At 41.1% G+C, this 14707-nt stretch overlaps 1 protein-coding gene across 2 annotated transcripts in view; it reads right to left on the reverse strand.

Moving 5' to 3' along the window:
• CSGALNACT1 (chondroitin sulfate N-acetylgalactosaminyltransferase 1) overlaps window positions 1-14707 on the reverse strand; it is a 308877-nt gene that overhangs the window by 225621 nt on the left and 68549 nt on the right. Inside the window, exon 2 of one of the 2 annotated variants that reach the window (XM_081268975.1) lies at window positions 12906-12996. The exons of the other annotated variant lie outside the window; for it this stretch is intronic. The gene's annotated coding sequence lies outside the window, so the exon portion shown is untranslated. The remainder of the gene's footprint in view (window positions 1-12905; window positions 12997-14707) is intronic. 2 annotated transcript variants of the gene reach the window in all.

A 14707-nucleotide genomic window follows, 5' to 3' on the forward strand; every position in this document is an offset into this window, starting at 1 on the left:
GCCTCCAAACAGTTGGGAAAACATTTCTATGCAACTACATCGACATGTTAAAAGACAACTACTATCCTGGAAATAGATTTTTTTCTTTCATGTCTTAGACTCAGGCCCACACTTACTGTATCTTAAGTTTATCTGCTATTATTGTTCAAGGGTAAAATACTATGAAAACTCTTGTTTCCTTTAGGAGATTATATTTTCCTTTAACCCCGAAATCTAAACACAGAACTTACTGAAAATCACTCACAGCAAGCTAATGTATTCAGAGAAAATCTTAAATTTAAAAGAGCTATTGACTAAACATCCTACATTCCCCCCCCTCCCTCCTAGGAGGGGTTCCTACAATGGGCTCCCTTCCAAATGGCACGCCATTCTGCTTTCACGGGCTGAAGAGACAATCCTGGAGGCTTCGAAGGCCTTATTGACATGCCAGGCATGCGTGGCAAGAGATGCTGGCATTTCTTTGAGCTTTCACAGCTCCAACCTTGGGCCAAGGTGTACAAAATGGCTACCAATGGGGGATGGGGGAGGGAGACTGGGGGAAAATGTGCATTACCTGAAACATCTTGGGGAAAATGTGCACTACCTTTCTGTTGTACAAAAAGTTTCAATTCATCAAGAAGAAATCAGGTATGAGAACCGATAAGGGCCAAGCCATTAATTCAGCCTCCTTCCTCCTCCTCCTCCTCCTCCTGCTCCTCCTCCTCTTCCATACTCCAGTTCTCTTAATGTTCGATGTGGTCCTGAAAGAGCCTTCTGATCTGTGTTTTAGCAGACATTGGCGGTTTTAAAACAATAGTCAAATATCAGATTTTACACAAGACTAGAAATGGCACTCTCCTCACAGTGAATTTCCAACTACCAGTACAGGAGCCAAGTCCCAGCTGGCCAGGGCACCTTCACAGCCAGGACACCCTCTGCACCCTGCCTGGAACCTGAACCATCACTCAGACTAGATCCTTGGACATGGAGCTATTTTGTTCCCATTACCTCTTCATATGGACATACTCTCTCCAAACGTTCCTCGAACTCACATTTATACTGAAAGCTTTTTTTTTCAAAACTGTAAATCAAAGACCAGAATGAAGACATCACTGTTTGAACAGGACTGCTGGATAAAGAAATGGCATTGTCTTCGAACCACCCGGATGGATCCATTTGGGAATTAATAGAAATAAAAGACGGATTGCTTTGCAAAAAATATTCACTACTGAATGGTGTTGAAGAAACCCGTGGTTCTTTCATCCTTTTAATATAGTACTTTAAATAGTTACAAAATGTCTATATAGAGATAGTTGGCCTCCTAAGATGACACATAGGAGCCAACCCTCAGCAGAAAGGAGCAAGAGAAGGCGACTGCTTCAGAGGTGCTCAGACTATGAGTGGACATTTGATGGAATGAATGCTCTTTATTCATGGCCTGTGTTGACATCTCCCTGCCTGAGGATGACTCACCACACCTCTTCCCGACATCCAGCCTTGGGAAGACCATTCATCACTGACTTGCAACCCTGGGGCAAAACCACAGTCCACCCAGCACAGAATTTGGTTCTGCCATCAGCACTAAGGATGAACTGGCAAGCCAAGAGGATAGGGTCTCCTCCCCTGTTAGCCCGTGGTACTCTGTCTTAATACATTATGTCCAGGTGTGGGCTCCTTAGATTTGGAATAATGAATATGATTTAGATAGAAAGAGCCCATCCTCCATCCATCAAGACCTGAGACTTCCATTTCCCCACCCTCGCCTCCCCACGACAAGGTCAGAGGGCCCATGCTCACCCAACCACATTCTTGATTATGTTCTAGACTTCTTCTCTCTCCATCTTTCATCTTTCCAGTTGAAGTTTCTTTGTCTTCTTAGATTTTCTTCATGACAGCTCTCAAATGACAGTCTAGATTAGGTTATTTTAATTCCTTTTGGAGATGTTTCAAATTGTTTGCTTAGTTTAACTCTGGGCAGCCTTCTAGATCTCTTTAGTTGAAGTGGACAGCACAAGGAGGTGCTCGCTGCCCTCCCAAGTTCAGGGACCAGGTCCCCACGCTGGAGGAGGAGGGACAGGTGTTCCATTGAAGGTTCCCCTCGGTTCCAAAGCCCAAGTCAGAGGACTTCAGCAGGCAGCCCATAAAACATCAGTGCTATAGGAGCATTAAAAGGCATCCAGCCATTGCCCTAACAACTAAGGGAATGGGACCCCAAGAAGTTAAATGACATGCCTCAGACCCCACAAGGAAAACCCCATCGCTTCTACTACTTCCTGTTTTGGCTACTTCCTCCACGTTATGGATTAATATTTTCTCCTCAAAACACACATTTCTAGTCCAGCTTAGTAAAATAAGTGCAAAGTGATTTAACTGTTAATTCTCACAACAAGGAGAACAGAAATGAACAGCAATGAGAGAGTCCTACCGTGACATCACCTTTGAACAGTCTGATTGATGGATGTATCCAGAGGGCAAGGCCCTTAACGCAACATGACCACAAGATGACAATAAGGTAAAGGTTTCTGAAACTCAAAGCCTAATGTCTCTGCCTCAAATGAGAAGCACTTTCGAAAAGCTGAAAAGATCATTTGCTGCTTCATCAGACAGAATGTGAAAAATCATAGGCCATAAATCACTATAACTTACAGCACAGAGAACAGAATGTAAGATTATACCATCCATATATTTTCATTATGAGAGTATTAAACATTGGTGAGAACTCAAAATTTTGATAAAGCATGTGAAAAAAAAAAGTACTAAACCCTATGAATGATCACGGAATCCCCTTCAACTAGGTATTTTAAAAGGAAATATAATTAAAACACAGAGCACGACTCCTCTGAAAACGAGGATAGTAAAATTGAACTGAAGAAGCTAAACATTCAAATATTACAAGAGGGTGAAAAAGCATTAAGAAAGTTAAAATCTCACCAGCACATATGCATCTTCTAACTTTTCCAGAGGGAGAGGAAAAAACTTGCCGCAAAACATAAAACATGATAATCTATACAATTAAAAATAGTTTTAACAACAGGTTTTTTTTTTTACTCAAAACTGCAAAAAAAGAAGGAGTAAAACTATTCTAGTCTCATCGCTTCTTTATAAAGTAATGTGAGAAATGACAGCTCTTTCCTCTATTCCTTCAATGCCACCACTTCTCTGGAGTCACCTTGGGGATGTAGTTTGGGGGCAGTCACTCCTCGGCTGATTTCTGCACTCACACAACACCATCTCAGGCACACATTCACACAATAAGTCACATACAATTTTACAAAAAGAGGCAAGCACTTGATGTAAATCCTCAATTTGTGTTTTCCTCAATCTATTTTAGAATTTAAAAAAATTAAAAGTAAATAGTAAGTTGAATCTTTTAAGTAATAAAAAATAATCTTAATTAATTACTTCACAAGTAAACTCAAACCCAAAGAGTTGTAACTGCGTAATTCTAAACTGCTAATCTATTTTAAATTGGAAAATGACAAAAATTATGCAGAGTAGGAATGCCTTCTTGAATACTATGAAATCTCTTAAAACGATACAAAAATAATTTAGGAATGACCAGTGATCCTGGTTTAGACTTCTCTCCAAAATGTTTGCTTGGAAAATCATGGATGATTATCTATTGACTATGCAACAAATTCTGCACAAAGCAACAGACTGAAATTGCATTAAAATCAGAACACTAAGTGCACATAACATAGCATTGATCATATTGAGAACATTTGGAAAATCTTCACAGGGTCTCAATTTAGAAGACTTCTTAGAGGTCAGATGCATGTATTCTATTAAAAACATTTTGAAAATTTGCCACATATCTTTGAGAAAATAATTTAACCATTTAAAATTTATTACCTCCCTTTCCCTAATAGTAGTTTGGATAAATCTGCAAATGAAGGCTCTAGTCCCATCCAGTGGATCTGCACACAGGAGGGAAAAAAGATACCCCCCCCACCACCATTTCCAGAAGGAAGTGACTCTACCCTTGGTTTCATGTATCCTGGTTTAATAAACTTCATTCTGAGGCAACGGGCACTATCACAGACACCACAAACATGGAAAGCATATGGGCATTCCTTATTTGTCAAGCCAAATGAAAACTGTAAACCTTTTCTTTCAAAACTTAATTCTAATGTTGTACACCATCCAAAGGCCCCTTGGGAAGTTGAAAACAGAGCTTCTCGCTGCAGCTTGAAGGCCAGTCCTCCATATGTTACCCAAACGTACCTCTCCCACCCCTCTCACCTGCATGTTCTCACAGTCCTACCCAAGAACAGCATGCTATCCCTCCAGATGCCTCCTGACCCTTGCCTTCTGACTTTGTTACCCACCCCCAAACACCTGGAATATTTTTCTCTTGTATCTACCATCTCCCCCTGCCAACATTTTCATATTTCTGTGCTCATTATTGTGGCTCCTACTCCAAGGATGTTCACCTGCCCCCAGGTCACAGGTAATCACTTCCTCTTTTAAATACTCAATGATGTGTCTTTCCTACTCATCCTGATAACTGCTTCGGTGCCCATGTTCCCACTTCTGAGAGCTCATGGGCCCTTGTATCTGACCTCTACAGCTCCCTTCAGTGCCTCTGAAGTACCTTATAAAGAGCAGGATCTCAAAATGCATTTTCTGAATTGAATAATCTGTTATGTAATATCCTGTTTCCTAAAAATCAATCTGTATCTCTGAATAAAAATTGTTCAATTTCAATAGCAGAAGGTTATTGCAGCCACGTTATATCCTGAACATTTCACTTTGGTTTATTAGTGTTTTAAATATTAATAAGAAAATGTCATTAAATATATATGTGCATACATATATAATGCCTTCTAAGGCACTCGACTCACTGCCCTATATTATTCTTTTACCATCTCCAAGGCGTCAGAAACAGCATTTATTTTATATAGGGAAAATGAAGGATCAATCAACTAATAAGCATGTGATATCAAAGGTAAGACCAGAACTGCTTAGGCCCTATTGAAGAAAAGAGAAGTAGAAAATAGAAACGTTCTTCTCTAACAGCTTGTCATTTACTTGCAGGAAAAAAAAAAAAAAGATAACACATGAGACAAGGAGAGCATATGTGCTTCAAGTATTTCTATGGTTTCTGACTTAAAATAGATTGCATCAGATTCTGCTTGGCTCCCAGCAGTAGTAGCTTTTGGCCTCTTTGGCTAAGATCGGTGGCAAACATGGCTGCCCAGAAGCCCAGCTGTGCCTGATGACGAACCGAGGGTGTAGCACACTCCATAGTTGCACAGGAACTCAAGGGGAGGACAGAGCCAGAGTCCCCACAGAAGACCACAGAAAGAAACCAGGACTCAAATTGGCAGTTAAGAAATCACTGAATTTGAAATGCTAACCTGGAAAAATATAACATAGAAAGGAGACAGCAGATGCAGGGCTTGGGGCCATCCTTAGCATGCCCAGTATGGAGTGCATGCAGAATGAGTCTGGCCTGACAGGTGCCGGAAAGAAAGAAGGCAGAGATGGTGGGTCAGTAAGTAAGAACTCAAAACTCGATGGTGAGCCAAACCCAGCACGGGCCCACAGGTCCCAAGACTTCTATGGCCAATGTCCTCTGCCTACACCCAGGGGGCTTAACTCCCCTCTCCAGTTTTCTGTGCGGTCGTTTCCAAAAATGACTTTGTTAGATCATTTGAGGAACTCATATATGCAACAAGATCTTTTTAAAGCTTTTTTTCCCCTGTTTAATTCCACAGCAAATACATGTTTATCATGGAAAATAGGGAAAATTAAGAAAAGTTTTAAAAAGATAATAATAATGGCCATCCATATTATCACTTAACCATATTTCATTTATTTGGCAAGCAAAGAAAAGTAGTAAGTATAATAATAATAATTAATAATAATAATAATAGCCATCCATATTATCACCTAACCATATTTTGTTCATTTGTTTATTTGGCAAGTACCATTTCAGGTCCTGCTATGTATGTACCACAAATTGTTTGAGATTTTGGGGGCCACCTCAGTAAAAATAAAATAGAGAAAAATTCCTGCCCTCTTATAACCTGCATTTCATCAGGAAAAAAAAAAACAGTAAGGAATGGTACAAACAAAGATGTTTCATGGCGCGTCTGAAGGTGGTCAGCATGAGGTGCTGAGAGGATGCGGGAATGGGGGGTGCAGGAGTGGAGACAGAGTAGCCACAGATTTCACCAGGTGGTGAAGACAGGTCAAGCTGAGTATGTAGCACACTGAAATCAGATGGTTTTATGAGCTTCCCACTTATTATATGATGAGTATGTTCTCAAGCCATAAATGTTCTTTGGCAATCTGACTTTTAATGACCCCAGAGAATTTCGCCTCCTGAATGCCTCATGTTAATTTAACTGTTCCATTCTGTGGGGCAATTAGATTTTTCTCCTTTTTAAAAAGCTATTACAAATAATGTTTCTATTTTTCTTTAGAGAAATGTGAAGAGGTGGAATTGTGTTGACCTTGGTATACTTAGTGTTAAGGCTCAGGATATACTTGAACTACACACAGCAGCAGTAACTTGAAGCAATGTGCTTAATTTTTTTTCTCCCTCTCTTTCTGTCAAGGTTCTAACCACCCACACATGACAATTTTTTCATCAGGCGCACACAACTGCTCTGGCTTTTCCATCTCTTACACTATCAGCCCAGCTGTGTATCAGAAATACTCTATATCAGAGAGGAATCCCTCCCCAGACGCCTACCTAGCACCATGACTGGTACAGAGAGGAACATGTAATAAGTACCCATTGGATTAATAAATGAACAAAAATGAATGAGTACTCATAAAACATTCTGCCTTTCATAGAACCAGGGAGATGCTTGGAACTTTTCCCTCCCACTAAGGCTTCCTTTTAGCAAGAGCAATGAGTCATATCTCAGACATATTTAGCATCTTCTTAACAGGGCTGCAAAGTATTTCCCTTAATGTGTTTAGGATGCTGGGAACTGCCATACAACCTGGACAGCTAAAGAATACTAGTAACTATCGGGAGTCAGTAACTATCCAAACAGCATGTGGGGACCGCCCCTGAAACACCTGCATTATTTTCCTTCTTTCTAAAATTTAAAAGATGACAATTATACAATGTCTTACTCGAATGAGAAATATTTTTAATAGTTCGTAAGCCATTATTCATCTTAAATTCCAATCATAACATGATTCAACTGCTGCTCTTATCAAAAAGAAATTTATTTTTATACTGTTACATAAAGAGGGGGAGACCTAAAAATGATTTGTATAAAACTTGGCAAACAAGAAAATACTGTACTCCAAAAATGCAAAACAAGAACAGGATCCATCAGTTCTTTCATCACCTAAACTGGTTCATTATGGGGCCGTGCCATGGAGTGATAATAGTTTCACTGCAGAGGCAACAAGAGACTCTGGGTTGTAAGCACTTTACTTCAGTTTATAGTCCCCAAATCCTCCTTCCCCATGTCAACTTTCAGAAGTTGGCGGTAAAACCAGAAAGCAACTCAAAAGATTTTTTTCTCTCTCTCTTGTTTTTTTTTTTTTTTTTTTGGTAACAGGGGTTGAACCCAGGGCGTGCTTAACCACTGAGCCACATCCCCAGTCCCCTTTATTTTATTTTTTAATATATTTAATATATTTTTAAATAATTTTTTATTTTTATTTTTAGAGACAGGGTCTCACTGACTTGCTTAGGGTCCTCACTAAATTTCTGAGGCTGGCTTTGAACTTGCAATTCTCCTGCCTCAGCCTCCTTAGTCAAAAGATTTCTTAATTTATAATGTAGCCTTAAGAGGAACAAGAAACAACACCCTCTTGGATTCATCAGGCATGAGAACACCCATCCTGAGGTGATAACTATCCTTTCTGTGAATAACCCAGGTGGCCACTAAAAAATGGATTCAGATGCAAGGGGACTTGGATTCAGAGTCCTCGTGGGGTTTCCCAGTTTAAGCATTTGATCTGCACAGTATTGTGTCTTCACCATCACCAATGCCTGTGCTTCAGAGGTGCTGAAAGTGAAGGAGGCCAGGATTTGAGCCAAGCAGTGACTGTTTAAAGCTACCCCCATTCAGGTAACTCTGTGTGACAGCTCTTCACTCTGTCATTTATGATCACGGGACCTGGTCACAGTAGAACAAGGTGACAGGAAGAATGAGGCCAAAGTTGCTGTGTATGAAATGGTCTCTACTGGCTTCTACACGGCTGTGTCCCACTCCTGGGTCTTTAAGATGTACTATGGGACAGAGGGTGAAAGCTGGGCCTTTCCACCTTTGATTCCCATAGCTAGCCCTACAAATGGTCCAGTGGAAACTAAGCAACCCAGTCCAAGCACGTAAGACTCAGAAATTAATTCATGTGCTTCCACCAGTGCACTAAAACTCTATGGCAGAGAAGGGCTTTGGGGAACTCACATCCTAGAACACTCATTGCCATAATAATTTCTACATTCCTATTTTAATATAGTGCTTCATTAAAAAAGAATTAGAAGTAACTTCACCAAATTCTCTTTTGAGAAGAACATATCATTTGTCTTTCAAATCACTCATTCAATAAATATTTACTAAGTGCCTACCCTATGCTGGGCACTGAAGGTTACCCAAAATACAATACTGAAGAAGTAAACACAAAGAACTCGTCCTCAAAGAGCTTTTGAAAATGTCAAGAAGCACACAAATGTACAATGTGTTCCTTCTGATGAGTGCTATAAATAATGCCCAATAAGAGGGAGTAGAGAGGAAGTGGGGAAGTGGATTTCTGAAAAGGAGATATTTGAGCAAGATGTGAAGGTAGGTGAAAGCAACAGCCCTGAAGATGATAGAGGGGCATTTGAGGCTGAGGCAGAAGAGGGCCAGGACCAAGTCCTGAGCAGGAGACAGGAAGACAGTTGAAGAACAGGCAGAGCTGGGACCTGGGACCGGTCAGCTGAATAAGGAGAGGTGTGGGGAAGAGCAGGAATGAGGGGCCAGGCAGAGATCACCTGCAATCTTCCCAGTCACTGCGAGGACTTTGTTTTATATAAATAGGGAAAGAATAATCACTGATGGGGGGCAGGGAGTCAACAAAGCTCAAAATGATCTGAACCACTGTGGAGCAAAGAACAGACGAAGGGTGAAAGAGTGAAAACTGGGAGGGCAGGTAGGAAGTGATTACAGCTCTGCAGAAAAAAAATGATAACAGAGATAAAATTAGAAGATATATATATATCTTAGATATTTATTTTTTAAAAAACAGCAATCAGGAGTGATTGTCTTCAAGAGAGGTGTGAGCAGAGAGGAGTCATGGGTGACAGTAAGGCAGTGCCCACAATTGAGGTGGGGGAAGACCATGAAAGGAGGTTGAGGTCAGGAGACCACAACTCAGCCTTAGATGTAAGAGCCTGAAACATCTATGTGACACCCAGAAGAAGATGTGGCATTCTGGGAAGAGCTCCAGGCAAGAGATATCAATCTGGGAGTGCCAGTAAGGCATTTAAAGTCATGGAACTATCACGGTGGTCAATGCCCACACAGTCTTCCTCCCTCAGATTACAATTAGAAACTTGACAAAACACCAAAGGCAGCTACCTGTGAACTAGGAAAAGGAAACAAAATCAGGCAGATTGTGGAAAGGAGTCAGAAGTTGGGAAAATGAACTTCAAAGGGGTTAATCTCAATATCTGTCCAGAAAACATGATTAGAACTACAGAGAGCAGAGAGCTAGAGAAAGGGGTTTCCTAATTCTGTGTATGACCCCCGCCCCCAACGAGTCTCAGGTTCACCCATGAGTTGCACATGTGCAGTGCAGACCCAAAGCAACATAACAGAGATCTGAGAACTGAACTAAGGATTATAAAGCAAGGTCCAGGTCTCAGACTAATCCCTGATGGTGCAAATGCAAGACAGAGCCAAAGCAGAAATCAGAGACTTTGAAAATTAATTGACACTATGATTTCCACCCATAGAGGGCAAATGCTAACCATGTTGATTATCTGCTTTAAGACAAGGATTACAAAAGGACCTAGCATTTATGCAATACAATTTTCCCAAAGTCCATGATATGTAAAATTACTCAATATACAAAGAACTAGGGAAACATGATCATTTCCCAAGGGAAAAGATGATCAACAGAGGTCAACCCCAATAAGATCTAGATGCTAGAATTTTCAAGTAAAGTCTTTACAGTAGCTATTAGAGTCATGTTCCTTATGATTAATGCTCTAGGAATGAATGGAAAGTAGGCATTCCCAGCAGAGAAATAGAAACTATTAAAAAAAGAAGAAGAAGAACCAAAAGAAAATTATAGAACTGAAACTAAATTATCCAAAATCAAAACTTCATGAGGTCATCTCAGTAGCAGAATGGAGATGCCAGGAGAGAAAAGTCAGTAAATTTGAAGATCAACAGAATTATCCAATTTGAAGAACAGAGAGAACGAAGAATGAAATATGGTACTTTTAAAAGTCCATCAGGGACTTGAGGAACCATATCTAAAGATCCATACATGTGGTTGTATGTAGCATGAGAAGCACAGAAAGAAATTAAGAGCAAAATTAAACATTTAAAGAAATAAATCCCTGAACGAGGTAAGAACATCTTTAACTGAAGACAGAGAAAAGAAGGGGCCCAACCACCGAGCCTGGGCTGTCCAGTGTTTAGAGACTGGCAAGAGGAGGAGAAACCAACACCACAGAGGAAAAAAACAGAGAGGCTGATTCCAGGAACCAAAGGAAGAAAATCAAGGAGACAGAAGCGAACCTGTGTGTATGTGTCCTATGCAGCTGCTGAAGAAAATATGAGAACTGGCCCCAACCATTGGATTGAACAATGGAAGAGTTATTAGTGACCTTGACAAGACCCAACTGTAAAGTGATGGGGTCAAAATCCAAACTAAAATGAATCCAAGGAACAAAGGAGAGGGGTGTGGATAAATGTCTCAGAAGGCTTCTCAGTAAAGGAGAGGAGAAAATGGAGTGGTCACTTAGGCAGAAGTGGGGCCAAAGTGCACTTAGGCAGAAGTGGGGCCAAAGTGCATTTTTTAAATATGAAAGACATTTCTGTATGTTGCTGGAACTGGCCAAGTGGAAAGGAAAAATTAATGATTCCAGGAGAGAAGGATCAATGGGAGTTATGAGAGGGGCCCAGATCTAAAGTACAGGAAGGAGGACCGGACTCTGACAGGCAGATGGATAAGAATCTGGATTTTAGCAGAGAGGAAATCAATGTCTAGAAGGACATATGTGGATAGGCTGTAGTTTTATCATTTAATGGCTATATACCCATGGTCTTCAAAGTGTCTATCTTCATCAGTGAAAGATAAAGCAAGGTCACCAGTTGACATGAGGGAAGGAATTTTTGAAATCTTGGAGGTTTGAGAAGAAAGGAAAAGTCACTGTGGAGAGCAACAGCATCTGGACTAGGGAGGTAGAGACATTCAACAAGGATTTGGATATGATCCCTTTGTAAGGAACGTTAAAGTTAACAGATGATTAGGATTTTTGAATTGTCTTGAAAAACATTATAACCGACTACATGCTACTTACTTGCCTGATAAGCACATTTCCTAAATAATTTCAGGTGTTAGGTAGTGGCTAGCAATGAGCAGTGAAATGTACGGCAAGGTTACAGGTTTACTTTAAGTTACTCTTTAAGCTTCTGCCGAGGCAGATGAGTAACTAACTTGTAGACAATAACCTAAGGAAGAACATCGGCACACACAAAACTGGAGGATAAAGGAACAAAAGTAAAAGAGATAATGGGGGAGTGCTTCAAGACAGAAGGATTTGTGGGACTAACTTTGACAGGACCCATAAAGGTCAAGATAAAGCCATGTGTCTCCTACTATCTCAGACAGGAGGACTCTTTAGTGGTACAAGGGCACTTAGGTAACCTCTGACCTGCTACTGACTCCAATGCCCACATTAAGATAGGACTGACTTGTAGATGAAGCCCCCAGAATAAGATGGCCACCATGACAATTCTGGAGAGGACCAACTAAAAACTCCACAGCCTGACATAAGGGAGGATTTGACACCTGATTGGTAAAGAATGTGGTCTCCAGTTCTCCTGGTAAACATCAAACAGTAATAAATTTGGAAACAGTATTGTCTTCCTCTGTTGTTCTCTGCTCAGAGATATCTCTCTCACAAAAACGTTTTCTGGCATGGCTTTTTGTGTCTGACTTTAAAGTTTCTTTCACTGTAACACAAGAAACGAGATTTGGAGTTTCAGTTCCCTGCTTTCTTGGGTCACAGGGACTAATCCCAAATTTTAGGCGATCACTTTCATCTGAGACAAAGGGGTGTGAAAGCAACTTCGTGGCCTAAAGAAAATCATAAAGCATGAATTATCATGAAATACCTAGTAAACAAGCAAAGTCAGGAGAGGGAGAGGGGAAGTCCAGATCAGGAATTCTTCAAATAACCAACAACAGAACACAAAAGTATCTCAGAAGAAACAAAGAAGGGCAGCTCAACTTTGGAAAGTTTTCTCATTCTGTCTTCATAGCTGAGCAATGACTAGTTCTAGTTGAAGTAAATACAATCAGGAGCCCAACAGAAAAAAAAAGCAAATAATCCTCAGGAATATTCCTGTGTCCCCAGCTGACTAAGTAACCAATGGTGTTGAGGGACATGTCCAGGAAAAAGCCTCCGAAAGGACTTGAACATCGCCACACCAACAAGAATCCAAACCAGTTCCCCTAATGGAACAATTTTTTTTTAATCTTTAAAATAAAGGGGTCCGGTATCGCTTGAACCATGAAGGAAAGAACTTCAGAATGTGAAAGAGGTTCTCTGGAGTAATGGAAAACACCTCCAAATTAAAGACGTGGCCCCAGAAAGGACAAGGAAAGGTGCAGACAGAAAGAGACCCCGGGCAGCGGGGGAGAATTCCTGGCTAGAGTGACAACTCCAATGACAAAAACCACAGCCTAGGGATCCTTACTCAAGGCCAGGCCCTGGACTGGGAACTTACATGTCCATTGTCAGGTGATCCTGATAGAAGGGTTAGGAAGGGCACATCACGATCCCCACTTCACAGGGAAGGAAGCAGCCTCACAGGTGTACTACAGAAGACAAATTTCATGCAGCTCAGAAAAACAGTAGTCATTATTCTATACAGAACGCTTACAGATAAGGAAATTGTTGCAGAGACATAGAAAAAATTCTAACAATTTAACTCCAAGTGTAGATCAGTCACATTTGAAGGTACAGATGGAGACGTCAGAGATGTTGATGCAGTGATCCTTGTAGCCATCTTTAAACATTAAGAAGTTCTGTTTCTGACTGTTCTTCAACTATCCCTTCACCCTGCACACACAGGTAGCCCCAGCAGCTTGAGGCCCCTGCGCTGCCCCACCTTCCTGTGCTGTTCACCCCCAAATGGTACAGGTGCTGACTCCGAGCATAATGAAATGGCCCTTGCAGGTTCTGAGAGTAATAAATGAGGGCAGGAGCAGAGATCAGAGGCTGGTTCCGGACAAGAATCTGTGTTTGGCTTTAAATTATTTCACATTCTCTGATCTCAGTTTCCTCATCTACAAAACTGAGGGAGGTGGACTAAAAGCATAGATCTTCAGAGATGGAAGAGGCACATTAGCTTAGATTCAATCCACTTTCTAAGTCTCGTGGACTCAGAGGACCCTTCCAGATGCAAAATACTAAAACTGACAACCACAGAGAAGCATGTTTTGTTCTGAAAGTTCACCTGTAAATCGGTGATTAGGTAGTAGAAATACACTTCCCTATAGAAACAGTGTTGCTACAGATAATTGGTTTCCATGTCAACCCACAAAAGCCTTCCTAACTTGTAAAATACCTGAAAACAGTACTATTATTTTAATAACACCAAAGTTCCTTGGAATGCAAAGAAAGTGTCTCCCACTTCCCCGTAAAGCCCCTGAAAGTGTCTTCCACCTCCTCATTGCCCCTTGAAAAGCCATCTGGAAGAAAAAAAGATCTCAGACAAGCAAAGGAACAAAAAAATAAAAATGGAAATCAAGAGGCAAGACATACTTGGGTGAGGTGGGAGGTAAAGACAAAGAATGAGGACCAGCTCAGCAGATATGTGAAAGCACAGTCAGGGAGAGGAAGGAGAGAGGGTACCTTCCATCCTCCACATCTCCCTCCCCCTTCCTGCCATCATGGCTGACTCCTGTTACCATCAGCACTAGAACTGGAAGCCTAGGGGACTGAGAAGGAGAGAGGTCAAGGACAGGTGCAGGATTTGCCCACTGGGTTCTACATCAGATGAGCAGCAAATATTTAAATACACTGCCCAGGGCTGGGGATATGGCTCAAGCGGTAGCGCGCTCGCCTGGCATGCGTGCGGCCCGGGTTCGATCCTCAGCACCACATACCAACAAGGATGTTGTGTCCGCCGAGAACTAAAAAATAAATATTAAAAATTCTCTCTCTCTCTCCTCTCTCACTCTCTCTTTAAAAAAAAAAAATAAAAAATAAATAAATAAATAAATAAATACACTGCCCAAATTCAAAAGCAATAAAAGGGCATTTCTCTCTCTTTTTTTTCAATGTTATTTTTGGTGCTAGGAATAGAACCCAGGAGCACTGAGCCACATCCCCAATCCCTTTTTTAATTTTTATTTTGAGACAGGGTCTTGCTAAATTATTGAAGCTGTGATTCTCGAACTTGTGATCCTCCTGCCCCAGTCTCCCAAGACACTGGGACTACAGGCATGTGACACCACACTCTGCCAAAGGGTGTTTCTGAAATTACAATTTGGTACATCCCAGGGCCCTTGTGCCTGGGGAGCT

The sequence above is a fragment of the Spermophilus citellus genome (assembly GCF_964194105.1).
Source record: "Spermophilus citellus genome assembly, chromosome: 16".
Taxonomy (NCBI): Eukaryota; Metazoa; Chordata; class Mammalia; order Rodentia; family Sciuridae; genus Spermophilus; species Spermophilus citellus.